General features: G+C 43.8%; 1 protein-coding gene across 3 annotated transcripts in view; it reads right to left on the reverse strand.

Annotated features, from left to right (window-relative positions):
* The window catches only part of LOC142341756 (acid phosphatase type 7-like), a 324947-nt gene that overhangs the window by 28353 nt on the left and 269956 nt on the right, over window positions 1-26638 (reverse strand). The gene's annotated exons all lie outside the window — the stretch shown is intronic.

The raw sequence follows: 26638 nt of genomic DNA on the forward strand, positions 1-26638 counted from the left end.
TGTGTGTGTGTGTGTGTGTGTGTGTGTGTGTGTTGGGGGTGGGGTGTCAAGCGATGAGGTTAGGGTTGAGAAGAAGGCTAGATGATAGGGGGTTCTACTGATAGGGGAGGGCGGACAGGTGGGGTAATGGAGGGGAGGGTTGATGGGGGCTGATGATGGCGATTTTGACTGTTTTGGATCAGTGGTCAACTGGGAGAGGGTCTCGACTGAGTCTGATCAGAGGTTACTTGCGTCTGAAATTAGGTCTGATCATAGTCTGATTAAGGTCTCGACAATGGTCTGAGTTTGAGTCTGGACCATGGTCTGGACATGGTCTGATCAGAACTCCTTCAGTCTGGAAAGTCTGATCAGATGTAATATGGGTCTGGAAAGTCTGATCAGAGATAATTTTGGTCTGGAAAATCTGATCAGAGATAATTTTGGTCTGGAAAATCTGCTTCTTTGACATATTTTTCCGACAAAAATATAAAACAAGTGTCGTAACTGCAAAAAAAATGAATAGAACTTTCCTCAAAATGAGTTCATTCTGCAACAGTAAGGAGAAATGGGGTGAACACTATGTCGAGAGTGGGCTAGGGAGCTAAATTCTCACCATTTTTACTCCAGCACCCCCAACCGATTATACTAAAAAACTAAAACAAAAGATGCAGTCTGAACAATATTAATACGCGAGATGAAGAAAAATATAATATTAGCTGTGAAATTTTTTTCCAGGCCAATTTCTAAATTGAGGTTTGCTATTTTTATGGGTTTTGAGTTTTCGTCGTTTTGCAAACTTTTGTTTTTAAAATCCTGATTTTGAAAGAACAGCCAAACTTTTTCAAACTTTTTACACTTTAGATTGTTTTTCTAGTATAGATCTATATTTTTGCAAAGTCTGTATTCTGGAGCAATATTCAAGTAAATTATGCGGTATGTGCTTGACGGAACAATTTTTCAATGTAGGCGAACGATTTTAAAATTTATTTGAAATGCATGAAAATGAGCCAAACCTTTTTTAACGTAAACATTTAAGCGTTAGTCTGTTTTTTCCATAACTGAGGCCAACTCAAAATCAACTTAGGACTAGGCAAATCTAAAAAACAATTCGCATTAGTCGTACAGAATAAGTCATTATAAGGGGTTGCGGTGCTTTTCCTATCTTAGCCTTCAATGAACACCTACCAGCCCAGTACGTTAAGAGACATATCTTAATCTACTAAGCTGGTATGTATTCATTGATGACGCAAAAGAGCTTGATAACCCCACACTGCTCTTCCTAGCTTCGCTTGCGATACATCTTAGGAGGTAATCAGGATGACATGGTCAAAGTGACGCAATAGCAACGGGTTTGTGCTCCCACTATTCAACATCCGCCACCTAAACGTCCAACCTGGGTGAGATAGATCCGCATTTACAGATACAGCGTTTTTTCACTGTTTCCCGCCTTATTGAGAGCATTTAACGCCCCGGGTCGAATGTCCACCCTAAACTTCCCCATTTTGTTGTAAGAGTGGGGGAAAATTTGTCTCTGGGGGTAAAATTGATGTAAGAGTGTGGGGGTAATTTGTTCAGAGGGGGTAAAATGATGTAAGAGGTGGGCTAAAATGGGAGGACTTTTGAGGAAATTTTCCCCATGACAGAAATGGCCATGTAAGAGTGGCCTGCAACGGGCTACAATGGGGGGACTTTTCAGGAATTACCCCCTGACTGAAAATTCCACGTAAGAGTGGGCTGCAAAAGGCTGCAGTGGGAAGACTTTTCAGGAATTACCCCCCAGACTGAAATTGCCATGTAGGAGTGGACTGCAATGGGTAAAATAGTGTAAGAGTGTGGGGGTAATTTGTTCAGAGGGGGTAAAATGATGTAAGAGGTGGGCTAAAAAGGGAGGACTTTTGAGGAAATTTTCCCCATGACGGAAATGGCCATGTAAGAGTGGCCTGCAACGGGCTGCAATGGGGGGACTTTTCAGGAATTACCCCCTGACTGAAAATTCCACGTAAGAGTGGGCTGCAATGGGCTGCAGTGGGAGGACTTTTCAGGAATTACCCCCTGACTGAAAATTCCACGTAAGAGTGGGCTGCAATGGGCTGCAGTGGGAGGACTTTTCAGGAATTACCTCCCTGACTGAAATTGCCATGTAAGAGTGGGCTGCAATGGGGGGACTTTTCAGGAATTAACTCCCTGACTAAAATAGCCATGTAAGTGTGGGCTGCAATGGGCTGCAATGGGAGACCTTTTCATGAATTACCCCCAGACTGAAATTGCAATGTAAGAGTGGACTGCAATGGGTAAAATGGTGTAAGAGTGAGGGGTTAATTTGTTCAGACGGGATAAAATGATGTAAGCGTTGGGCTGCCAAGGGGGTAAAAGGGTTTAAAAGTGAGGGGGTAATTTGATCAGAGGTGCTAAAATGATGTAAGAGTTGGGCTGCCAAGGGGGGTAAAATGGTTTAAGATTGAGGGGGTAATTTGTTCAGAGAGGGTAAAATGATGTGAGAGTTGGGCTGCCAAGGGAGGTAAAATGGTGTAAAAGTGAGCGGGTAATTTGTTCAGAGGGGGTAAATTGATGTAAGATTTTGGCTGCCAAAGGGGATAGATGATATAAGAGTGAGGGGGTAATTTGTTAAGAGGGGGTAAAATGATGCAAGAGTTGGGCTGCCAAGGGGGATAAAATGGTGTAAAAGGGAGGGGTAATTTGTTCAGAGGGGTTAAAATGATGTAAGAGTTGGGCTGTCAATGGGGTAAAGCGTTGTAAGAGTTAGGGGGTAATTTGTACAGAGGTGGTAAAATGATGTAAGAGATGGGCTACAATGGGAGGACTTTTGAGGAATTACCCCCAGACCGAAATTGGCACGTAAGAGTGGGCTGCAAAGGGCTGCAGTGGGAGGACTTTTCAGGAATTAACCCCAGACTGAAATCGCCATGTAAGAGTGGCCTGCAACGGGCTGCAATGGGGGGACTTTTCAGAAATTACCCCCTGACTGAAAATTCCACATAAGAGTGGGCTGCAATGGGCTGCAGTGGGAGGACTTTTCAGGAATTACCCCCTGACTGAAAATTCCACGTAAGAGTGGGCTGCAATGGGCTGCAGTGGGAGGACTTTTCAGGAATTACCTCCCTGACTGAAATTGCCATGTAAGAGTGGGCTGCAATGGGGGGACTTTTCAGGAGTTAACTCCCTGACTAAAATAGCCATGTAAGTGTGGGCTGCAATGGGCTGCAATGGGAGACCTTTTCATGAATTACCCCCAGACTGAAATTGCAATGTAAGAGTGGACTGCAATGGGTAAAATGTTTTAAGAGTGAGGGGTTAATTTGTTCAGACGGGATAAAATGATGTAAGCGTTGGGCTGCCAAGGGGGTAAAGGGTTTAAAAGTGAGGGGGTAATTTGATCAGAGGTGCTAAAATGATGAAAGAGTTGGGCTGCCAAGGGGGGTAAAATGGTTTAAGATTGAGGGGGTAATTTGTTCAGAGAGGGTAAAATGATGTGAGAGTTGGGCTGCCAAGGGAGGTAAAATGGTGTAAAAGTGAGCGGGTAATTTGTTCAGAGGGGGTAAATTGATGTAAGATTTTGGCTGCCAAAGGGGATAGATGATATAAGAGTGAGGGGGTAATTTGTTAAGAGGGGGTAAAATGATGCAAGAGTTGGGCTGCCAAGGGGGATAAAATGGTGTAAAAGGGAGGGGTAATTTGTTCAGAGGGGTTAAAATGATGTAAGAGTTGGGCTGTCAATGGGGTAAAGCGTTGAAAGAGTTAGGGGGTAATTTGTACAGAGGTGGTAAAATGATGTAAGAGATGGGCTACAATGGGAGGACTTTTGAGGAATTACCCCCAGACTGAAATTGCCATGTAGGAGTGGACTGCAATGGGTAAATTGATGTAAGAGTGAGGGAGTAATTTGTTCAGAGGGGGGTAAAATGATGTAAGAGTTGGGCTAACAAGGGGGGCAGAATGGTGTAAGAGTGAGAGGTTAATTTTTCCAGAGGGGGGTAAAATGAGCTAAGAGTTGAGCTGCCAAGTGGGGTAAAGTGGTGTAAGAGTGAGGGGTTAATTTGTTCAGAGTGGGTAAAATGATGTAAGCGTTGGGCTGCCAAGGGGTAAAAGGGTTTAAAAGTGATGTTGTAATTTGTTCAGTGGGGGTAAAATTAAAATGATGTAAGAGTTTGGCTGCCAAAGGGGAAAAGTGAGCGGGTAATTTGTGCAGAGGTGGTAAAATGATGTAAGAGTTGGGCTGCAAAGGGGGGTAAAATGGTGTAAAAGTGAGGGGTAATTTGTCCAGAGGGGGAAAATGATGTAAGAGTTGGGCTGCCAAGGGGTAAAAAGGTGTAAAAGTGAGGGGGTAAATTTTTGAGAGGGAGTAAAATGAGCTAAATTTGAGCTGCCAAGTGGGGTAAAGTGGTGTAAGAGTGAGGGGTTAATTTGATCAGAGTGGGTAAAATGATGTAAGCGTTGGGCTGCCAAGGGGGGTAAAAGGGTTTAAAAGTGAGGTTGTAATTTGTTCAGAGGGGGTAAAATGATATAAGAGTTTGGCTGCCAAAGGGGATAAATGGTATAAAAGTGAGAGGGTAATTTGATCAGAGGGGTAATATGATGTAAGATTTGGGCTGCCAAGGGGGTAAAATGGTGTACAAGTGAGGGGTAACTTGTTCAGAGAGGGTAAAATGATGTAAGAGTTGGGCTGCCAAGGGGGTAAAGTGGTGTAAGAGTGAGGGGGTAATTTTTTCCAGAGGGGATAAAATGATGTAAGAGCTGGGCTGCCAAGGGGGGTAAAATGGTGTAAAAGGTAATTTTTTCAGAGGGGGTAAAATGATGTAGGAGTTGGGCTGCCAAGGGGGATAAATGGTATAAAAATGAGAGGGTAATTTGTTCAGAGGTGGTAAATTGATATAAGAGTTGGGCTGCCAAGGGGGGTGAAATGGTTTAAGAGTGAGGTGGTAATTTGTTCAGAGAGGGTAAAATGATGTAAGAGATGGGCTGCCAAGGGGGTAAAATGGTGTAGGAGTGAGGGGGTAATTTGCCCAGAGGTGGTAAAATGATGTAAGAGCTGGGCTGCCAAGGGGGGTAAAATGGTGTAAAAGGTAATTTTTTCAGAGGGGGTAAAATGATGTAAGAGTTGGGCTGCCAAGGGGGTAAAATGGTGTAAAAGTGAGGGGGTAATTTGTTCAGAGAGGCTAAAATGATGTAAGAGTTGGGCTGCCAAGGGGGTAAAGTGGTGTAAGAGTGAGGGGGTAATTTGTCCAGAGGAGATAAAATGATGTAAGAGCTGGGCTGCCAAGGGGGGTAAAATGGTGTAAAAGTGAGCGGGTAATTTGTTCAGAGTGGGTAAAATGATGTAAGAGTTGGGCTGCCAAGGGGGGTAAAAGGGTTTAAAAATGAGGTTGTAATTTGTTCAGAGGGGGTAAAATTATGTAAGAGTTGGGCTGCCAGAGGGGATAAATGGTATAAAAGTGAGAGGGTAATTTGTTCAGAGAGGGTAAAATGATATAAGAGTTGGGCTGCCAAGGGGGTAAAGTGGTGTAAGAGTGAGGGGGTAATTTGTCCAGAGGGGATGAAATGATGTAAGAGCTGGGCTGCCAAGGGGGGGAATGGTGTAAAAGGTAATTTTTTCAGAGGGGGTAAAATGATGTAAGAGTTTGGCTGCCAAGGGGGTAAAATGGTGTAAGAGTGAGGGGGTAACTTGTTCAGAATGGGTAATATGATGTAAGAGTTCGGCTGCCAAGGGGTTAAAGTGGTGTAAGAGTGAGGGGGTAATTTGTCCAGAGGGGATAAAATGATGTAAGAGCTGGGCTGCCAAGGGGGGTAAAATGGTGTAAAAGTGAGCGGGTAATTTGTTCAGAGTGGGTAAAATGATGTAGGAGTTGGGCTGCCAAGGGGGGTAAAATGGTTTAAGAGTGAGGTGGTAATTTGTTCAGAGATGGTAAAATGATGTAAGCGTTGGGCTGCCAAGGGGGGTAAAAGGGTTTAAAAATGAGGTTGTAATTTGTTCAGAGGGGGTAAAATTATGTAAGAGTTGGGCTGCCAAAGGGGATAAATGGTATAAAAGTGAGAGGGTAATTTGTTCAGAGAGGGTAAAGTGATGTAAGAGTTGGAATGCCAAGGGGGGTAAAATGGTGTACAAGTGAGGGGTAACTTGTTCAGAGAAGGTAAAATGATATAAGAGTTGGGCTGCCAAGGGGGTAAAGTGGTGTAAGAGTGAGGGGGTAATTTGTCCAGAGGGGATAAAATGATGTAAGAGCTGGGCTGCCAAGGCGGGGGGGAATGGTGTAAAAGTTAATTTTTTCAGAGGGGGTAAAATGATGTAAGAGTTGGGCTGCCAAGGGGGTAAAATGGTGTAAGAGTGAGGGGGTAACTTCTTCAGAATGGGTAATATGATGTAAGAGTTGGGCTGCCAAGGGGGGAAAAATGGTTTAAGTGTGAGGGTGTCATTTGTTCAGAGGTGCTAAAATGATGTAAGAGTTAGGCTGTCAAGGGGGTAAAATGGTTTAAGAGTGAGGTGGTAGTTTAATCAGAGAGGGTAAAATGATGTAAGAGTTGGGCTGCCAAGGGGGGTAAAATGGTGTAAAAGTGAGGGGTTAATTTTTTTCAGAGAGGGTAAAATGATGCAAGAATTGGGCTGCCAAGGGGGTAAAATGGTTTAAGAGTGAGGTGGTATTTTGTTCAGAGAGGGTAGAATGATGTAAGAGTTGGGCTGCCAAGGGGTGTAAAATGGTGTAAAAGTGAGAGGGTAATTTGTCCAGAGGGTGTAAAATGATGTAAGAGTTGGGCTGCCAAGGGGGGTAAAATGGTGTAAAAGTGAGGGGATAATTTTTTTCAGAGAGGGTAAAATGATGTAAGAATTGGGCTGCCAAGGGGGTAAAATGGTTTAAGAGTGAGGTGGTAATTTGTTCAGAGATGGTAAAATGATGTAAGCGTTGGGCTGCCAAGGGGGGTAAAAGGGTTTAAAAATCAGGTTGTAATTTGTTCAGAGGGGGTAAAATTATGTAAGAGTTGGGCTGCCAAAGGGGATAAATGGTATAAAAGTGAGAGGGTAATTTGTTCAAAGAGGGTAAAGTGATGTAAGAGTTGGAATGCCAAGGGGGGTAAAATGGTGTACAAGTGAGGGGTAACTTGTTCAGAGAGGGTAAAATGATATAAGAGTTGGGCTGCCAAGGGGGTAAAGTGGTGTAAGAGTGAGGCGGTAATTTGTCCAGAGGGGATAAAATGATGTAAGAGCTGGGCTGCCAAGGCGGGGGGGGGGAGTGGTGTAAAAGGTAATTTTTTCAGAGGGGGTAAAATGATGTAAGAGTTGGGCTGCCAAGGGGGTAAAATGGTGTAAGAGTGAGGGGGTAACTTCTTCAGAATGGGTAATATGATGTAAGAGTTGGGCTGCCAAGGGGGGAAAATGGTTTAAGAGTGAGGGTGTCATTTGTTCAGAGGTGCTAATATGATGTAAGAGTTAGGCTGCCAAGGGGGTAAAATGGTTTAAGAGTGAGGTGGTAGTTTGTTCAGAGAGGGTAAAATGATGTAAGAGTTGGGCTGCCAAGGGGGATAAAATGATGTAAGAGTGAGGGGGTAATTTGTCCAGAGAGTGTAAATTGATGTAAGAGTTGGGCTGCCAGGGGGGGTAAAATGGTGTAAAAGTGAGGGGATAATTTTTTTCAGAGAGGGTAAAATGATGTCAGAATTGGGCTGCCAAGGGGGTAAAATGGTTTAAGAGTGAGGTGGTATTTTGTTCAGAGAGGGTAAAATGATGTAAGAGTTAGGCTGACAAGGGGGTAAAATGGTTTAAGAGTGAGGTGGTAGTTTGTTCAGAGAGGGTAAAATGATGTAAGAGTTGGGCTGCCAAGGGAGGTAAAATGGTGTAAAAGTGAGCGGGTAATTTGTTCAGAGGGGGTAAATTGATGTAAGAGTTGGGCTGCCAGGGGGGGGGGGGGGTTAAATGGTGTAAAAGTGAGGGGATAATTTTTTTCAGAGAGGGTAAAATGATGTAAGAATTGGGCTGCCAAGGGGGTAAAATGGTTTAAGAGTGAGGTGGTATTTTGTTCAGAGAGGGTAAAATGATGTAAGAGTTAGGCTGCCAAGGGGGTAAAATGGTTTAAGAGTGAGGTGGTAGTTTGTTCAGAGAGGGTAAAATGATGTAAGAGTTGGGCTGCCAAGGGGGGTAAAATGATGTAAGAGTGAGGGGGTAATTTGTCCAGAGGGTGTAAATTGATGTAAGAGTTGGGCTGCCAAGGGGGGTAAAATGGTGTAAAAGTGAGGGGATAATTTTTTTCAGAGAGGGTAAAATGATGTAAGAGTTGGGCTGCCAAGGGGGTAAAATGGTGTAAGAGTGAGGGGGTAACTTCTTCAGAATGGGTAATATGATGTAAGAGTTGGGCTGCCATGGGGGGAAAATGGTTTAAGAGTGAGGGTGTCATTTGTTCAGAGGTGCTAATATGATGTAAGAGTTAGGCTGCCAAGGGGGTAAAATGGTTTAAGAGTGAGGTGGTAGTTTGTTCAGAGAGGGTCAAATGATGTAAGAGTTGGGCTGCCAAGGGGGGTAAAATGATGTAAGAGTGAGGGGGTAATTTGTCCAGAGGGTGTAAATTGATGTAAGAGTTGGGCTGCCAAGGGGGGTAAAATGGTGTAAAAGTGAGGGGATAATTTTTTTCAGAGAGGGTAAAATGATGTAAGAGTTGGGCTGCCAAGGGGGTAAAATGGTGTAAGAGTGAGGGGGTAACTTCTTCAGAATGGGTAATATGATGTAAGAGTTGGGCTGCCAAGGGGGGAAAATGGTTTAAGAGTGAGGGTGTCATTTGTTCAGAGGTGCTAATATGATGTAAGAGTTAGGCTGCCAAGGGGGTAAAATGGTTTAAGAGTGAGGTGGTAGTTTGTTCAGAGAGGGTAAAATGATGTAAGAGTTGGGCTGCCAAGGGGGGTAAAATGATGTAAGAGTGAGGGGGTAATTTGTCCAGAGGGTGTAAATTGATGTAAGAGTTGGGCTGCCAGGGGGGGTAAAATGGTGTAAAAGTGAGGGGATAATTTTTTTCAGAGAGGGTAAAATGATGTAAGAATTGGGCTGCCAAGGGGGTAAAATGACTTAAGAGTGAGGTGGTATTTTGTTCAGAGAGGGTAAAATGATGTAAGAGTTAGGCTGCCAAGGGGGTAAAATGGTTTAAGAGTGAGGTGGTAGTTTGTTCAGAGAGGGTAAAATGATGTAAGAGTTGGGCTGCCAACGGAGGTAAAATGGTGTAAAAGTGAGCGGGTAATTTGTTCAGAGGGGGTAAATTGATGTAAGAGTTGGGCTGCCAGGGGGGGGGGTAAAATGGTGTAAAAGTGAGGGGATAATTTTTTTCAGAGAGGGTAAAATGATGTAAGAATTGGGCTGCCAAGGGGGTAAAATGGTTTAAGAGTGAGGTGGTATTTTGTTCAGAGAGGGTAAAATGATGTAAGAGTTAGGCTGCCAAGGGGGTAAAATGGTTTAAGAGTGAGGCGGTAGTTTGTTCAGAGAGGGTAAAATGATGTAAGAGTTGGGCTGCCAAGGGGGGTAAAATGATGTAAGAGTGAGGGGTTAATTTGTCCAGAGGGTGTAAATTGATGTAAGAGTTGGGCTGCCAAGGGGGGTAAAATGGTGTAAAAGTGAGGGGATAATTTTTTTCAGAGAGGGTAAAATGATGTAAGAGTTGGGCTGCCAAGGGGGTAAAATGGTGTAAGAGTGAGGGGGTAACTTCTTCAGAATGGGTAATATGATGTAAGAGTTGGGCTGCCAAGGGGGGAAAATGGTTTAAGAGTGAGGGTGTCATTTGTTCAGAGGTGCTAATATGATGTAAGAGTTAGGCTGCCAAGGGGGTAAAATGGTTTAAGAGTGAGGTGGTAGTTTGTTCAGAGAGGGTAAAATGATGTAAGAGTTGGGCTGCCAAGGGGGGTAAAATGATGTAAGAGTGAGGGGGTAATTTGTCCAGAGGGTGTAAATTGATGTAAGAGTTGGGCTGCCAGGGGGGTAAAATGGTTTAAAAGTGAGGGGATAATTTTTTTCAGAGAGGGTAAAATGATGTAAGAATTGGGCTGCCAAGGGGGTAAAATGGTTTAAGAGTGAGGTGGTATTTTGTTCAGAGAGGGTAAAATGATGTAAGAGTTAGGCTGCCAAGGGGGTAAAATGGTTTAAGAGTGAGGTGGTAGTTTGTTCAGAGAGGGTAAAATGATGTAAGAGTTGGGCTGCCAAGGGAGGTAAAATGGTGTAAAAGTGAGCGGGTAATTTGTTCAGAGGGGGTAAATTGATGTAAGAGTTGGGCTGCCAGGGGGGGGGGGGGTAAAATGGTGTAAAAGTGAGGGGATAATTTTTTTCAGAGAGGGTAAAATGATGTAAGAATTGGGCTGCCAAGGGGGTAAAATGGTTTAAGAGTGAGGTGGTATTTTGTTCAGAGAGGGTAAAATGATGTAAGAGTTAGGCTGCCAAGGGGGTAAAATGGTTTAAGAGTGAGGTGGTAGTTTGTTCAGAGAGGGTAAAATGATGTAAGAGTTGGGCTGCCAAGGGGGGTAAAATGATGTAAGAGTGAGGGGGTAATTTGTACAGAGGGTGTAAATTGATGTAAGAGTTGGGCTGCCAAGGGGGGTAAAATGGTGTAAAAGTGAGGGGATAATTTTTTTCAGAGAGGGTAAAATGATGTAAGAGTTGGGCTGCCAAGGGGGTAAAATGGTGTAAGAGTGAGGGGGTAACTTCTTCAGAATGGGTAATATGATGTAAGAGTTGGGCTGCCAAGGGGGGAAAATGGTTTAAGAGTGAGGGTGTCATTTGTTCAGAGGTGCTAATATGATGTAAGAGTTAGGCTGCCAAGGGGGTAAAATGGTTTAAGAGTGAGGTGGTAGTTTGTTCAGAGAGGGTAAAATGATGTAAGAGTTGGGCTGCCAAGGGGGGTAAAATGATGTAAGAGTGAGGGGGTAATTTGTCCAGAGGGTGTAAATTGATGTAAGAGTTGGGCTGCCAGGGGGGGTAAAATGGTGTAAAAGTGAGGGGATAATTTTTTTCAGAGAGGGTAAAATGATGTAAGAATTGGGCTGCCAAGGGGGTAAAATGGTTTAAGAGTGAGGTGGTAGTTTGTTCAGAGAGGGTAAAATGATTTAAGAGTTGGGCTGCCAAGGGAGGTAAAATGGTGTAAAAGTGAGCGGGTAATTTGTTCAGAGGGGGTAAATTGATGTAAGAGTTGGGCTGCCAGGGGGGGGGGGGGGTAAAATGGTGTAAAGGTGAGGGGATAATTTTTTTCAGAGAGGGTAAAATGATGTAAGAATTGGGCTGCCAAGGGGGTAAAATGGTTTAAGAGTGAGGTGGTATTTTGTTCAGAGAGGGTAAAATGATGTAAGAGTTAGGCTGCCAAGGGGGTAAAATGGTTTAAGAGTGAGGTGGTAGTTTGTTCAGAGAGGGTAAAATGATGTAAGAGTTGGGCTGCCAAGGGGGGTAAAATGATGTAAGAGTGAGGGGGTAATTTGTCCAGAGGGTGTAAATTGATGTAAGAGTTGGGCTGCCAAGGGGGGTAAAATGGTGTAAAAGTGAGGGGATAATTTTTTTCAGAGAGGGTAAAATGATGTAAGAGTTGGGCTGCCAAGGGGGTAAAATGGTGTAAGAGTGAGGGGGTAACTTCTTCAGAATGGGTAATATGATGTAAGAGTTGGGCTGCCAAGGGGGGAAAATGGTTTAAGAGTGAGGGTGTCATTTGTTCAGAGGTGCTAAAATGATGTAAGAGTTAGGCTGCCAAGGGGGTAAAATGGTTTAAGAGTGAGGTGGTAGTTTGTTCAGAGAGGGTAAAATGATGTAAGAGTTGGGCTGCCAAGGGGGGTAAAATGATGTAAGAGTGAGGGGGTAATTTGTCCAGAGGGTGTAAATTGATGTAAGAGTTGGGCTGCCAAGGGGGGTAAAATGGTGTAAAAGTGAGAGGGTAATTTTTTCAGAGGGGGTAAAATGATGTAAGAGTTGGGCTGCCAAGGTGAGTAAATGGGAGGATTTTTTATGAAAATGCAGCTCAAAACTCTTAAGTCTTATTAGGATGCATTGGGCTTCCAAGGGGGGTAAAATGGTTTAAGAGTGAGGTCCTAATTTGTTCAGAGAGGGTAAAATGATGTAAGAGTTGGGCTCCCAAGGGGGTAAAATGGTGTAAGAGTGAGGGGGTAATTTGCCCAGAGGGGGTAAAATGATGTAAGAGCTGGGCTGCCAAGGGGGTAAAATGGTGTAAGAGTGAGGGGGTAATTTGTTCAGAGAGGGTAAAATGATGTAAGAGCTGGGCTGCCAAAGGGGATAAATGGTATAAAAGTGAGAGGGTAATTTGTTCAGAGAGGGTAAAGTGATGTAAGAGTTGGAATGCCAAGGGGTGTAAAATGGTGTACAAGTGAGGGGTAACTTGTTCAGAGAGGGTAAAATGATATAAGAGTTGGGCTGCCAAGGGGGTAAAGTGGTGTAAGAGTGAGGGGGTAATTTGTCCAGAGGGGATAAAAAGATGTAAGAGCTGGGCTGCCAAGGCGGGGGGGAATGGTGTAAAAGGTAATTTTTTCAAAGGGGGTAAAGTGATGTAAGAGTTGGGCTGCCAAGGGGGTAAAATGGTGTAAGAGTGAGGGGGTAACTTGTTCAGAATGGGTAATATGATGTAAGAGTTGGGCTGCCAAGGGGGAAAAATGGTTTAAGAGTGAGGGTGTCATTTGTTCAGAGGTGCTAAAATGATGTAAGAGTTAGGCTGCCAAGGGGGTAAAATGGTTTAAGAGTGAGGTGGTAATTTGTTCAGAGAGGGTAAAATGATGTAAGAGTTGGGCTGCCAAGGGGGGTAAAATGCTGTAAGAGTGAGGGGGTAATTTGTCCAGAGGGTGTAAAATGATGTAAGAGTTGGGCTGCCAAGGGGGGTAAAATGGTGTAAAAGTGAGGGGATAATTTTTTTCAGAGAGGGTAAAATGATGTAAGAATTGGGCTGCCAAGGGGGTAAAATGGTTGAAGAGTGAGGTGGTATTTTGTTCAGAGAGGGTAGAATGATGTAAGAGTTGGGCTGCCAAGGGGTGTAAAATGGTGTAAAAGTGAGAGGGTAATTTTTTCAGAGGGGGTAAAATGATGTAAGAGTTGGGCTGCCAAGGTGAGTAAATGGGAGGATTTTTTATGAAAATGCAGCTCAAAACTCTTAAGTCTTATTAGGATGCATTGGGCTTCCAAGGGGGGTAAAATGGTTTAAGAGTGAGGTCCTAATTTTTTCAGAGGGGGTAAAATGATGTAAGAGTTGGGCTGCCAAGGTGAGTAAATGGGAGGATTTTTTATGAAAATGCAGCTCAAAGCTCTTAAGTCTTATTAGGATGCATTGGGCTTCCAAGGGGGGTGAAATGGTTTAAGAGTGAGGGGGTAATTTGCCCAGAGGGGGTAAAATGATGCAAGAGCTGGGCTGCCAAGGGGGTAAAATGGTGAAAGAGTGAGGGGGTAATTTGTTCAGAGAGGGTAAAATGATGTAAGAGTTGAGCTGCCAAGGGGGTAAAATGCTGTAAAAGTGAGCGGGTAATTTGTTCAGAGTGGGTAAAATGATGTAAGAGTTGGGCTGCCAAGGGGGGTAAAATGGTTAAAGAGTGAGGTGGTATTTTGTTCAGAGAGGGTAGAATGATGTAAGAGTTGGGCTGCCAAGGGGTTTAAAATGGTGTAATAGTGAGGGGGTAATTTTTTCAGAGGGCGTAAAATGATGTAAGAGTTGGGCTGCCAAGGTGAGTAAATGGGAGGATTTTTTATGAAAATGCAGCTCAAAACTCTTAAGTCTTATTAGGATGCATTGGGCTTCCAAGGGGGGTAAAATGGTTTAAGAGTGAGGGGGTAATTTGTTCAGAGAGAATAAAATGATGTAAGAGTTGGGCTGCCAAGAGGGTAAAATGGTGTAAGAGTGAGGGGGTAATTTGTTCAGAGAGGGTAAAATGATGTAAGAGTTGGGCTGCCAAGGGGGTAAAATGGTGTAAGAGTGAGGGGGTAATTTGTTCAGAGAGGGAAAAATGATGTAAGAGTTGGGCTGCCAAGGGGGTGAATGGTTTAAGAGTGAGGTGGTAATTTGTTCAGAGAGGGTTAAATGATGTAAGCGTTGGGCTGCCAAGGGGGGTAAAAGGATCTAAAAGTGAGGTTGTAATTTGTTCAGAGGGGGTAAAATTATGTAAGAGTTGGGCTGCCAAGGGGGTAAAATGGTGTAAGAGTGAGGGGGTAATTTGTTCAGAGAGGGTAAAATGATGTAAGAGTTGGGCTGCCAAGGGGGTAAAATGGTGTAAAAGTGAGCGGGTAATTTGTTCAGAGTGGGTAAAATGATTTTGGAGTTGGGCTGCCAAGGGGGGTAAAATGGTTTAAGGGTGAGGTGGTAATTTGTTCAGAGAGGGTTAAATGATGTAAGCGTTGGGCTGCCAAGGGGGTAAAAGGGTTTAAAAGTGAGGTTGTACTTTGTTCAGAGGGGGTAAAATTATGTAAGAGTTTGGCTGCCAAAGGGGACAAATGGCATAAAAGTGAGGCGGTAATTTGCCCAGAGGGGGTAAAATGATGTAAGAGCTGGGCTGCCAAGTGGGGTAAAATGGTGTAAAAGGTAATTGTTTCAGAGGGGGTAAAATGATGTAAGAGTTGGGCTGCCAAGGGGGTAAAATGATGTAAGAGTGAGGGGGTAATTTGTTCAGAGAGGGTAAAATGATGCAAGAGTTGGGCTGCCAAGGGGGGTAAAATGGTGTAAAAGTGAGCGGGTATTTGTTCAGAGTGGGTAAAATGATGTAAGAGTTGGGCTGCCAAGGGGGGTAAAATGGTTTAAGAGTGAGGTGGTAATTTGTTCAGAGAGGGTAAAATGATGTAAGCGTTGGGCTGCCAAGAGGGGTAAAATGGTTTAAAAGTGAGGTTGTAATTTGTTCAGAGGGGGTAAAATTATGTAAGAGTTTGGCTGCCAAAGGGGACAAATGGTATAAAAGTGAGAGGGTAAGTTGTTCAGAGGGGGTAAAATGATGTAAGAGTTGGGCTGCCAGGGTGAGTAAATGGGAGGATTTTTTATGAAAATGCAGCTCAAAGCTCTTAAGTCTTATTAGGATGCATTGGGCTTCCAAGGGGGGTAAAATGGTTTAAGAGTGAGGTGGTAATTTGTTCAGAGAGGGTAAAATGATGTAAGAGTTGGGCTGCCAATGGGGTAAAATGGTGTAAGAGTGAGGGGGTAATTTGTTCAGAGAGGGTAAAATGTTGTAAGAGTTGGGCTGCCAAGGGGGTAAAATGGTGTAAGAGTGAGGGGGTAAATTGTTCAGAGAGGGTAAAATGATGTAAGAGTTGGGCTGCCAAGGGGGTAAAATGGTGTAAAAGTGAGCGGGTAATTTGTTCAGAGTGGGTAAAATGATTTTGGAGTTGGGCTGCCAAGGGGGGTAAAATGGTTTAAGGGTGAGGTGGTAATTTGTTCAGAGAGGGTTAAATGATGTAAGCGTTGGGCTGCCAAGAGGGTAAAAGGGTTTAAAAGCGAGGTTGTACTTTGTTCAGAGGGGGTAAAACTATGTAAGAGTTTGGCTGCCAAAGGGGACAAATGGCATAAAAGTGAGGGGGTAATTTGCCCAGAGGGGGTAAAATGATGTAAGAGCTGGGCTGCCAAGTGGGGTAAAATGGTGTAAAAGGTAATTGTTTCAGAAGGGGTAAAATGATGTAAGAGTTGGGCTGCCAAGGGGGTAAAATGATGTAAGAGTGAGGGGGTAATTTGTTCAGAGAGGGTAAAATGATGCAAGAGTTGGGCTGCCAAGGGGGGTAAAATGGCGTAAAAGTGAGCGGGTATTTGTTCAGAGTGGGTAAAATGATGTAAGAGTTGGGCTGCCAAGGGGGGTAAAATGGTTTAAGAGTGAGGTGGTAATTTGTTCAGAGAGGGTAAAATGATGTAAGCATTGGGCTGCCAAGAGGGGTAAAAGGGTTTAAAAGTGAGGTTGTAATTTGTTCAGAGGGGGTAAAATTATGTAAGAGTTTGGCTGCCAAACGGGACAAATGGTATAAAAGTGAGAGGGTAAGTTGTTCAGAGGGGGTAAAATGATGTAAGAGTTGGGCTGCCAGGGTGAGTAAATGGGAGGATTTTTTATGAAAATGCAGCTCAAAGCTCTTAAGTCTTATTAGGATGCATTGGGCTTCCAAGGGGGGTAAAATGGTTTAAGAGTGAGGTGGTAATTTGTTCAGAGAGGGTAAAATGATGTTAGAGTTGGGCTGCCAATGGGGTAAAATGGTGTAAGAGTGAGGGGGTAATTTGTTCAGAGAGGGTAAAATGTTGTAAGAGTTGGGCTGCCAAGGGGGTAAAATGGTGTAAGAGTGAGGGGGTAAATTGTTCAGAGAGGGTAAAATGATGTAAGAGTTGGGCTGCCAAGGGGGTAAAATGGTTTAAGAGTGAGGTGGTAATTTGTTCAGAGAGGGCTAAATCATGTAAGCGTTGGGCTGCCAAGGGGGGTAAAATGGTGTAAAAGGTATTTTTTCAGAGGGGGTAAAATGATGAAAGAGTTGGGCTGCCAGGGGGGTAAAATGGTGTAAGAGTGAGGGGGTAATTTGTTCAGAGAGGGTAAAATGATGTAAGAGTTGGGCTGCCAAGGGGGTAAAATGGTGTAAAAGTGAGGTGGTAATTTGTTCAGAGAGGGTTAAATGATATAAGCGTTGGGCTGCCAAGGGGGGTAAAAGGGTTTAAAAGTGAGGTTGTAATTTGTTCAGAGGGGGTGAAATTATGTAAGAGTTTGGCTGCCAAAGGGGACAAATGGTATAAAAGTGAGAGGGTAATTTGTTCAGAGGGGTAATATGATGTAAGATTTGGGCTGCCAAGGGGGGTAAAATGGTGTACAAGGGAGGGGTAACTTGTTCAGAGAGGGTAAAATGATGTAAGAGTTGGGCTGCCAAGGGGGTAAAGTGATGTAAGAGTGAGGGGGCAATTTGTCCAGAGGGTGTAAAATGATGTAAGAGTTGGGCTGCCAAGGGCGGTAAAATGGTGTAAAAGGTAATTTTATCAGAGGGGGTAAATGATGTAAGAGTTGGGCTGCCAAGGGGGTAAAATGGTGTAAGAGTGAAGGGGTAATTTGTTCAGAGTGGGTAAAATGATGTAAGCATTGGGCTGCCAAGAGGGGTAAAAGGGTTTAAAAGTGAGGTTGTAATTTGTTCAGAGGGGGTAAAATTATGTAAGAGTTTGGCTGCCAAAGGGGACAAATGGTATAAATGTGAGAGGGTAATTTGTTCAGAGGGGTAATATGATGTAAGATTTGGGCTGCCAAGGGGGGTAAAATGGTGTACAAGGGAGGGGTAACTTGTTCAGAGAGGGTAAAATGATGTAAGAGTTGGGCTGCCAAGGGGGTAAAGTGATGTAAGAGTGAGGGGGCAATTTGTCCAGAGGGTGTAAAATGATGTAAGAGTTGGGCTGCCAAGGGCGGTAAAATGGTGTAAAAGGTAATTTTATCAGAGGGGGTAAATGATGTAAGAGTTGGGCTGCCAAGGGGGTAAAATGGTGTAAGAGTGAGGGGGTAAATTGTTCAGAGAGGGTAAAATGATGTAAGAGTTGGGCTGCCAAGGGGGTAAAATGGTTTAAGAGTGAGGTGGTAATTTGTTCAGAGAGGGCTAAATCATGTAAGCGTTGGGCTGCCAAGGGGGGTAAAATGGTGTAAAAGGTATTTTTTCAGAGGGGGTAAAATGATGAAAGAGTTGGGCTGCCAGGGGGGTAAAATGGTGTAAGAGTGAGGGGGTAATTTGTTCAGAGAGGGTAAAATGATGTAAGAGTTGGGCTGCCAAGGGGGTAAAATGGTGTAAAAGTGAGGTGGTAATTTGTTCAGAGAGGGTTAAATGATATAAGCGTTGGGCTGCCAAGGGGGGTAAAAGGGTTTAAAAGTGAGGTTGTAATTTGTTCAGAGGGGGTAAAATTATGTAAGAGTTTGGCTGCCAAAGGGGACAAATGGTATAAAAGTGAGAGGGTAATTTGTTCAGAGGGGTAATATGATGTAAGATTTGGGCTGCCAAGGGGGGTAAAATGGTGTACAAGGGAGGGGTAACTTGTTCAGAGAGGGTAAAATGATGTAAGAGTTGGGCTGCCAAGGGGGTAAAGTGATGTAAGAGTGAGGGGGCAATTTGTCCAGAGGGTGTAAAATGATGTAAGAGTTGGGCTGCCAAGGGCGGTAAAATGGTGTAAAAGGTAATTTTATCAGAGGGGTTAAATGATGTAAGAGTTGGGCTGCCAAGGGGGTAAAATGGTGTAAGAGTGAAGGGGTAATTTGTTCAGAGTGGGTAAAATGATGTAAGAGTTGGGCTGCCAAGGGGGGTAAAATGGTTTAAGAGTGAGGAGGTAATTTGATCAGAGGTGCTAAAATGATGTAAGAGTTGGGCTGCCAAGGGGTGTAAATTGGTGTAAAAGTGAGGGGGTAATTTTTTCAGAGGGGATAAAATGATGTAAGAGTTGGGCTGCCAAGGGGAGTAAATGGGAGGATTTTTTAGGAAAATGCAGCTCAAAACTCTTAAGTCTTGTTGGGATGCATTGGGCTTCCAAAGGGGGTAAAATGGTTTAAGAGTGAGGGGGTAATTTGCCCAGAGGGAGTAAGATGATGTAAGAGCTGGGCTGCCAAGGGGGGTAAAATGGTGTAAAGGGTAATTTTTTCAGATGGAGTAAAATGATGTAAGAGTTGGGCTGCCAAGGGGGTAAAATGGTGTAAGAGTGAGGGGGTAATTTGTTCAGAGGGGTAATATGATGTAAGATTTGGGCTGCCAAGGGGGGTAAAATGGTGTACAAGGGAGGGGTAACTTGTTCAGAGAGGATAAAATGATGTAAGAGCTGGGCTGCCAAGGGGGTAAAATGGTGTAAAAGGTAATTTTTTCAGAGGGGGTAAAATGATGTAAGAGTTGCGCTGCCAAGGGGGGTAAAATGGTTTAAGAGTGAGGAGGTAATTTGATCAGAGGTGCTAAAATGATGTAAGAGTTGGGCTGCCAAGGGGTGCAAATTGGTGTAAAAGTGAGGGGGTAATTTTTTCAGAGGGGATAAAATGATGTAAGAGTTGGGCTGCCAAGGGGAGTAAATGGGAGGATTTTTTAGGAAAATGCAGCTCAAAACTCTTAAGTCTTGTTGGGATGCATTGGGCTTCCAAAGGGGGTAAAATGGTTTAAGAGTGAGGGGGTAATTTGCCCAGAGGGAGTAAGATGATGTAAGAGCTGGGCTGCCAAGGGGGGTAAAATGGTGTAAAGGGTAATTTTTTCAGATGTAGTAAAATGATGTAAGAGTTGGGCTGCCAAGGGGGTAAAATGGTGTAAGAGTGAGGGGGTAATTTGTTCAGAGAGGGTAAAATGATGTAGGAGTTGGGCTGCCAAGGGGGGGGGGGGTAAAAGGGTTTAAAAGTGAGGTTGTAATTTGTTCAGAGGGGGTAAAATTATGTAAGAGTTTGGCTGCCAAAGGGGATAAATGTTATAAAAGTGAGAGGGTCATTTGATCAGAGGGGTAATATGATGTAAGATTTGGGCTGCCAAGGGGTGTAAAATGGTGTACAAGTGAGGGGTAACTTGTTCAGAGAGGTTAAAATGATGTAAGAGTTGGGCTGCCAAGGGGGTAAAGTGATGTAAGAGTGAGGGGGTAATTTGTCTAGAGTGGATAAAATGATGTAAGAGCTGGGCTGCCAAGGGGGGGGTAAAATGGTGTAAGAGTGAAGGGGTAATTTGTTCAGAATGGGTAAAATGATGTAAGAGTTGGGCTGCCAAGGGGGGTAAAATGGTTTAAGAGTGAGGGGTAATTTGATCAGAGGTGCTAAAATGATGTAGGAGTTGGGCTGCCAAGGGGGGTAAAATGGTTTAAGAGTGAGGTGGTAATTTGTTTAGAGAGGGTAAAATGATGTAAGAGTTGAGCTGCCAAGGGGGTAAAATGGTGTAAGAGTGAAGGGGTAATTTGTTCAGAATGGGTAAAATGATGTAAGAGTTGGGCTGCCAAGGGGGGTAAAATGGTGTAAGAGTGAGGGGGTAATTTGTCCAGAGGGTGTAAAATGATGTAGGAGTTGGGCTGCCAAGGGGGGTAAAATGGTGTAAAAGTGAGGGGATTATTTTTTTCAGAGAGGGTAAAATGATGTAAGAATTGGGCTGCCAATGGGGGTAAAATGGTTTAAGAGTGAGGGGGTAATTTGCCCAGAGGGAGTAAGATGATGTAAGAGCTGGGCTGCCAAGGGGGGTAAAATGGTGTAAAGGGTAATTTTTTCAGATGGAGTAAAATGATGTAAGAGTTGGGCTGCCAAGGGGGTAAAATGGTGTAAGAGTGAGGGGGTAATTTGTTCAGAGAGGGTAAAATGATGTAAGAGTTGGGCTGCCAAGGGGGGGGGGGGGTAAAAGGGTTTAAAAGTGAGGTTGTAATTTGTTCAGAGGGGGTAAAATTATGTAAGAGTTTGGCTGCCAAAGGGTATAAATGTTATAAAAGTGAGAGGGTCATTTGATCAGAGGGGTAATATGATGTAAGATTTGGGCTGCCAAGGGGTGTAAAATGATGTACAAGTGAGGGGTAACTTGTTCAGAGAGGGTAAAATGATGTAAGAGTTGGGCTGCCAAGGGGGTAAAGTGATGTAAGAGTGAGGGGGTAATTTGTCCAGAGTGGATAAAATGATGTAAGAGCTGGGCTGCCAAGGGGGGTAAAATGGTTTAAGAGTGAGGGGGTAATTTGATCAGAGGTGCTAAAATGATGTAGGAGTTGGGCTGCCAAGGGGGGTAAAATGGTTTAAGAGTGAGGTGGTAATTTGTTTAGAGAGGGTAAAATGATGTAAGAGTTGAGCTGCCAAGGCGGGTAAAATGGTGTAAGAGTGAGGGGGTAATTTGTCCAGAGGGTGTAAAATGATGTAGGAGTTGGGCTGCCAAGGGGGGTAAAATGGTGTAAAAGTGAGGGGATAATTTTTTTCAGAGAGGGCAAAATGATGTAAGAATTGGGCTGCCAATGGGATAAAATGGTTTAAGAGTGAGGTGGTAATTTGTTCAGAGAGGGTAAAATGATGTAAGAGTTGGGCTGCCAAGGGGGTAAAATGGTGTTAGAGTGAGGGGGTAATTTGTCCAGAGGGTGTAAAATGTTGTAAGAGTTGGGCTGCCAAGGGGGGTAAAATGGTGTAAAAGATAATTTTTTCAGAGGGGGTAAAATGATGTAAGATTTGGGCTGCCAAGGGGGTGAAATGGTGTAAGAGTGAGGGGGTAATTTGTCCAGAGGGTGTAAAAGGATGTAAGAGTTGGGCTGCCAAGGTGGGTAAAATGGTGTAAAAGGTAATTTTTTCAGAGAGGGTAAAATGATGTAAGAGTTGAGCTGCCAAGGGGGGTAAAATGGTGTAAGAGTGAGGGGGTAATTTGTCCAGAGGGTGTAAAATGATGTAGGAGTTGGGCTGCCAAGGGGGTAAAATGGTGTAAAAGTGAGGGGATAATTTTTTTCAGAGAGGGTAAAATGATGTAAGAATTGGGCTGCCAATGGGGGTAAAATGGTTTAAGAGTGAGGTGGTAATTTGTTCAGAGAGGGTAAAATGATGTAAGAGTTGGGCTGCCAAGGGGGTAAAATGGTGTTAGAGTGAGGGGGTAATTTGTCCAGAGGGTGTAAAATGTTGTAAGAGTTGGGCTGCCAAGGGGGGTAAAATGTTGTAAAAGGTAATTTTTTCAGAGGGGGTAAAATGATGTAAGATTTGGGCTGCCAAGGGGGTGAAATGGTGTAAGATTGAGGGGGTAATTTGTCCAGAGGGTGTAAAATGATGTAAGAGTTGAGCTGCCAAGGTGGGTAAAATGGTGTAAAAGGTAATTTTTTCAGAGGGGGTAAAATGATGTAAGAGTTGGGCTGCCAAGGGGGGTAAAATGGTGTAAGAGTGAGGGGGTAATTTGTCCAGAGGGTGTAAAATGATGTAAGAGTTGGGCTGCCAGGGGGGGGGTGGGTAAAATGGTGTAAAAGGTAATTTTTTCAGAGGGGGTAAAATGATGTAAGAGTTGGGCTGCCAAGGGGGTAAAATGGTGTAAGAGTGAGGGGGTAATTTGTCCAGAGGGTGTAAAATGATGTAAGAGTTGGGCTGCCAAGGGCGGTAAAATGGTGTAAAAGGTAATTTTATCAGAGGGGGTAAATGATGTAAGAGTTGGGCTGCCAAGGGGGGTAAAATGGTTTAAGAGTGAGGTGGTAATTTGTTCAGAGAGGGTAAAATGATGTAAGAGTTGGGCTGCCAAGGGGGTAAAATGGTGTAAGAGTGAGGGGGTAATTTGTCCAGAAGGTGTAAAATGATGTAAGAGTTGGGCTGCCAAGGGGGGGTAAAATGGTGTAAAAGGTAATTTTTTCAGAGGGGGTAAAATGATGTAAGAGTTGGGCTGCCAAGGGGGGTAAAATGGTTTAAGAGTGAGGTGGTAATTTGTTCAGAGAGGGTAAAATGATGTAAGAGTTGGGCTGCCAAGGGGGTCAAATGGTGTAAGAGTGATGGGGTAATTTGCCCAGAGGGGGTAAAATGATGTTAGAGTTGGGCTGCCAAGGGGGGTAAAATGGTGTAAAAAGAAATTTTTTCAGAGGGGGTAAATGATGTAAGAGTTGGGCTGCCAAGGGGGTAAAATGGTGTAAGAGTGATGGGGTAATATGCCCAGAGGGTGTAAAATGATGTAAGAGTTGGGCTGCCAAGGGGGGTAAAATGGTTTAAAAGGTAATTTCTTCAGAGGGGGTAAAATGATGTAAGAGTTGGGCTGCCAAGGGGGTAAAATGGTGTAAGAACGAGGGGGTATTTTGTCCAGAGGGTGTAAAATGATGTAAGAGTTGGGCAGCCAAGAGGGCTAAAATGGTGTAAAAGTGAGGGGATAATTTTTTTCAGAGGTGGTAAAATGATATAAGAGTTGGGCTGCCAAGGGGGGTAAAATGGTTTAAGAGTGAGGTGGTAATTTGTTCAGAGAGGGTAAAATGATGTAAGAGTTGGGCTGCCAAGGGGGTAAAATGGTGTAAGAGTGATGGGGTAATTAGCTCAGAGGGGGTAAAATGATGTAGGAGTTGGGCTGCCAAGGGGGTAAAATGGTGTAAAAGGTAATTTTTTCAGAGGGGGTAAATGATGTAAGAGTTGGGCTGCCAAGGGGGGTAAAATGGTTTAAGAGTGAGGTGTTAATTTGTTCAGAGAGGGTAAAATGATGTAAGAGTTGGGCTGCCAAGGGGGTAAAATGGTGTAAGAGTGAGGAGTAATTTGTCCAGAAGGTGTAATATGATGTAAGAGTTGGGCTGCCAGGGGGGGTAAAGTGGTGTAAAAGGTAATTTTTTGAGAGGGGGTAAGTTGATGTAAGAGTTGGGCTGCCAAGGGGGGTAAAATGGTTTAAGAGTGAGGTGGTAATTTGTTCAGAGAGGGTAAAATGATGTAAGAGTTGGGCTGCCAAGGGGGTAAAATGGTGTTAGAGTGAGGGGGTAATTTGTCCAGAGGGTGTAAAATGATGTAAGAGTTGGGCTGCCAAGGGGGGTAAAATGGTGTAAAAGTGAGGGGATAATTTTTTTCAGAGGTGGTAAAATGATATAAGAGTTGGGCTGCCAAGGGGGGTAAAATGGTTTAAGAGTGACGTAGTAATTTGTTCAGAGAGGGTAAAATGATGTAAGAGTTGGGCTGCCAAGGGGGTAAAATGGTGTTAGAGTGAGGGGGTAATTTGTCCAGAGGGTGTAAAATGATGTAGGATTTGGGCTGTCAAGGGGGGTAAAATGGTTTAAAAGGTAATTTTTTCAGAGGGGGTAAAATGATCTAAGAGTTGGGCTGCCAAGGGGGTAAAATGGTGTTAGAGTGAGGGGGTAATTTGTCCAGAGGGTGTAAAATGATGTAAGAGTTGGGCTGCGAAGGGGGGTAAAATGGTGTAAAAGTGAGGGGATAATTTTTTTCAGAGGTGGTAAAATGATATAAGAGTTGGGCTGCCAAGGGGGGTAAAATGGTTTAAGAGTGACGTAGTAATTTGTTCAGAGAGGGTAAAATGATGTAAGAGTTGGGCTGCCAAGGGGGTAAAATGGTGTTAGAGTGAGGGGGTAATTTGTCCAGAGGGTGTAAAATGATGTAGGATTTGGGCTGTCAAGGGGGGTAAAATGGTTTAAAAGGTAATTTTTTCAGAGGTGGTAAAATGATGTAAGAGTTGGGCTGCCAAGGGGGTAAAATGGTGTAAGAATGAGGGCGTATTTTGTCCAGAGGGTGTAAAATGATGTAAGAGTTGGGCTGCCAAGGGGGGTAAAATGGTGTAAAAGTGAGGGGATAATTTTTTTCAGAGGTGGTAAAATGATATAAGAGTTGGGCTGCCAAGGGGGGTAAAATGGTTTAAGAGTGACGTAGTAATTTGTTCAGAGAGGGTAAAATGATGTAAGAGTTGGGCTGCCAAGGGGGTAAAATGGTGTTAGAGTGAGGGGGTAATTTGTCCAGAGGGTGTAAAATGATGTAGGATTTGGGCTGTCAAGGGGGGTAAAATGGTTTAAAAGGTAATTTTTTCAGAGGGGGTAAAATGATGTAAGAGTTGGGCTGCCAAGGGGGTAAAATGGTGTAAGAATGAGGGGGTATTTTGTCCAGAGGGTGTAAAATGATGTAAGAGTTGGGCTGCCAAGGGGGGTAAAATGGTTTAAGAGTGAGGTGGTAATTTGTTCAGAGAGGGTAAAATGATGTAAGAGTTGGGCTGCCAAGGGGGTAAAATGGTGTAAGAGTGATGGGGTAATTCGCTCAGAGGGGGTAAAATGATGTAAGAGTTGGGCTGCCAAGGGGAGTAAAATGGTGTAAAAGGTAATTTTTTCAGAGGGGGTAAATGATGTAAGAGTTGGGCTGCCAAGGGGGGTAAAATGGTTTAAGAGTGAGGTGTTAATTTGTCCAGAGAGGGTAAAATGATGTAAGAGTTGGGCAGCCAAGGGGGTAAAATGGTGTAAGAGTGAGGAGTAATTTGTCCAGAACGTGTAATATGATGTAAGAGTTGGGCTGCCAAGGGGGGTAAAGTGGTGTAAAAGGTAATTTTTTCAGAAGGGGTAAATTGATGTAAGAGTTGGGCTGCCAAGGGGGGGTAAAATGGTTTGGGAGTGAGGTGGTAATTTGTTCAGAGAGGGTAAAATGATGTAAGAGTTGGGCTGCCAATGGGGTAAAATGGTGTTAGAGTGAGGGGGTAATTTGTCCAGAGGGTGTAAAATGATGTAAGAGTTGGGCTGCCAAGGGGGGTAAAATGGTGTAAAAGTGAGGGGATAATTTTTTTCAGAGGTGGTAAAATGATATAAGAGTTGGGCTGCCAAGGGGGTAAAATGGTTTAAGAGTGACGTAGTAATTTGTTCAGAGAGGGTAAAATGATGTAAGAGTTGGGCTGCCAAGGGGGTAAAATGGTGTTAGAGTGAGGGGGTAATTTGTCCAGAGGGTGTAAAATGATGTAGGATTTGGGCTGTCAAGGGGGGTAAAATGGTTTTAAAGGTAATTTTTTCAGAGGGGCTAAAATGATGTAAGAGTTGGGCTGCCAAGGGGGTAAAATGGTGTAAGAATGAGGGTGTATTTTGTCCAGAGGGTGTAAAATGATGTAAGAGTTGGGCTGCCAAGGGGGTAAAATGGTGTAAAAGTGAGCGGATAATTTTTTTCAGAGGTGGTAAAATGATATAAGAGTTGGGCTGCCAAGGGGGGTAAAATGGTTTAAGAGTGACGTAGTAATTTGTTCAGAGAGGGTAAAATGATGTAAGAGTTGGGCTGCCAAGGGGGTAAAATGGTGTAAGAATGATGGGATAATTTGCCCAGAGGAGGTAAAATGATGTAAGAGCTGGGCTGCCAAGGGGGGTAAAATGGTGTAAGAGTGAGGGGGAAATTTGTCCAGAGGGTGTAAAATGATGTAAGAGTTGGGCTGCCAAGGTGGTTAAAACGGTGTAAAAGTGAGGGGATAATTTTTTTCAGAGGTGGTAAAATGATATAAGAGTTGGGCTGCCAAGGGGGGTAAAATGGTTTAAGAGTGAGGTGGTAATTTGTTCACAGAGGGTAAAATGATGTTAGAGTTGGGCTGCCAAAGGGGTAAAATGGTGTAAGAGTGAGGGGGTAATTTGACCAGAGGGGGTAAAATGATGTAAGAGCTGGGCTGCCAAGTGGGGTAAAATGGTGTAAAAGGTAATTTTTCAGAGAGGGTAAAATGATGTAAGAGTTGGGCTGCCAAGGGGGGTAAAATGGTGTAAAAGTGAGCGGGTATTTGTTCAGAGTGGATAAAATGATGTAAGAGTTGGGCTGCCAAGGGGGGTAAAATGGTTTAAGAGTGAGGTGGTAATTTGTTCAGAGAGGGTAAAATGATGTAAGCGTTGGGCTGCCAAGAGGGGTAAAAGGGTTTAAAAGTGAGGGGGTAATTTGATCAGAGGTGCTAAAATGATGTAAGAGTTGGGCTGCCAAGGGGGGTAAAATGGTTTAAGAGTGAGGGGGTAATTTGTTCAGAGAGGGTAAAATGATGTGAGAGTTGGGCTGCCAAGGGGGGTAAAATGGTGTAAAAGTGAGCGGGTAATTTGTTCAGAGTGGGTAAAATGATGTAAAAGTTGGGCTGCCAAGGGGGGGTAAAATGGTTTAAGAGTGAGGTGGTAATTTGTTCAGAGAGGGTAAAATGATGTAAGCGTTTGGCTGCCAAAGGGGATAAATGGTATAAAAGTGAGAGGGTAATTTGTTCAGAGGGGTAATATGATGTAAGATTTGGGCTGCCAAGGGGGGTAAAATGGTGTACAAGTGAGGGGTAACTTGTTCAGAGAGGGAAAAATGATGTAAGAGTTGGGCTGCCAAGGGGTTAAAGTGGTGTAAGAGT

The sequence above is a fragment of the Convolutriloba macropyga genome, chromosome 6 (genome assembly GCF_964194025.1).
Source record: "Convolutriloba macropyga chromosome 6, txConMacr16.3, whole genome shotgun sequence".
Classification (NCBI taxonomy): Eukaryota; Metazoa; Xenacoelomorpha; order Acoela; family Convolutidae; genus Convolutriloba; species Convolutriloba macropyga.